Below are 1006 nucleotides of genomic sequence, written 5' to 3' on the forward strand. Positions count from 1 at the left end.
CGCGTCAATTCTCAGAAACATTAAATGGAGGATGACTAAATCCAGGTCTGACTGTACTTTTTTACTAAAAAAATGTGAATGTTAACATCAAATTTACGTCTCTAAAAAGTTTGTTTGAAGAATATTCAATGACTTATTTAAGTACAATGTTTTTGACAAGTTTTTAATTTTAGTATTATGATTTTAAACAAAATTACTTTTAATTTACATTTAATCAAATTCCCTGATGATGACCATTATTGTTTGCTGAAACGGTTAGACATATTTTTTTAATTAAATAATTTAAATTAATTCAAGTACAGTTAGATATCGTATTATCGTTTTCTGCGAATGTTTTATCAGCACATATCCACTCGGAAGTGGATCCACTTCTGAGTCCCTGCGAATGAATTGGATACCATGACGCAGTTGACAACGAGCTTCTACAAATAAAAGGTATTTCAGGCCATACTTAAATTTTCATTTAAAATTTAAAATTAATAACTAAGCGGATTTTTTGTTATTTCGTTAAAATATAACTAATGATATGATTTATGTTTCTACAACATTTTTAGAATTTATCGTATCTGCTATCTAAAATAACATAAAATAATGAAAAAGCAAAGACAATATTTTTTATAATTGATAAAAATTGATGTCTTATCTTGAGAATTAATATATATTATATTTTTTCACCATATATAGACAATTAAAGTGTTGTAATTTAATAGAAAATACCATTTTTCAACCCAAAATATTTTGAAACCATATTACTCTTCAAATATTGTGAATCTTAATTTAAACATATTTTTTTAGAATCATAGATATCTAATTAAAAATATTAACCTAACCTAACATTTTTCCAAAATGATAAATATTTTTTGAGAAATAATTAAGAAGAAAACAATTTGATTGTTTTAAAAGTTGTTTAACTTTTAAATCGACTGTTGTTGTTTGAATGCTAGGATAGTCTAAAATTGTATGAGTTTTTTACATTCTCATCAAGAGAAGGTATTAGATTTGTGTG

The 1006-nt window shown here is 24.5% G+C and overlaps 1 protein-coding gene across 1 annotated transcript in view; it reads left to right on the forward strand.

Annotated features, from left to right (window-relative positions):
* The first annotated feature begins 378 nt into the window (after window positions 1–378).
* Window positions 379–1006, forward strand: part of LOC117182008 (serine/threonine-protein phosphatase 6 regulatory ankyrin repeat subunit A-like) — a 42233-nt gene continuing 41605 nt past the window's right edge. The window contains exon 1 of the mRNA XM_033375027.1: window positions 379–435. The gene's annotated coding sequence lies outside the window, so the exon portion shown is untranslated. The remainder of the gene's footprint in view (window positions 436–1006) is intronic.

The sequence above is a fragment of the Belonocnema kinseyi genome, chromosome 10 (assembly GCF_010883055.1).
Source record: "Belonocnema kinseyi isolate 2016_QV_RU_SX_M_011 chromosome 10, B_treatae_v1, whole genome shotgun sequence".
In the NCBI taxonomy this organism is placed as follows: domain Eukaryota; kingdom Metazoa; phylum Arthropoda; class Insecta; order Hymenoptera; family Cynipidae; genus Belonocnema; species Belonocnema kinseyi.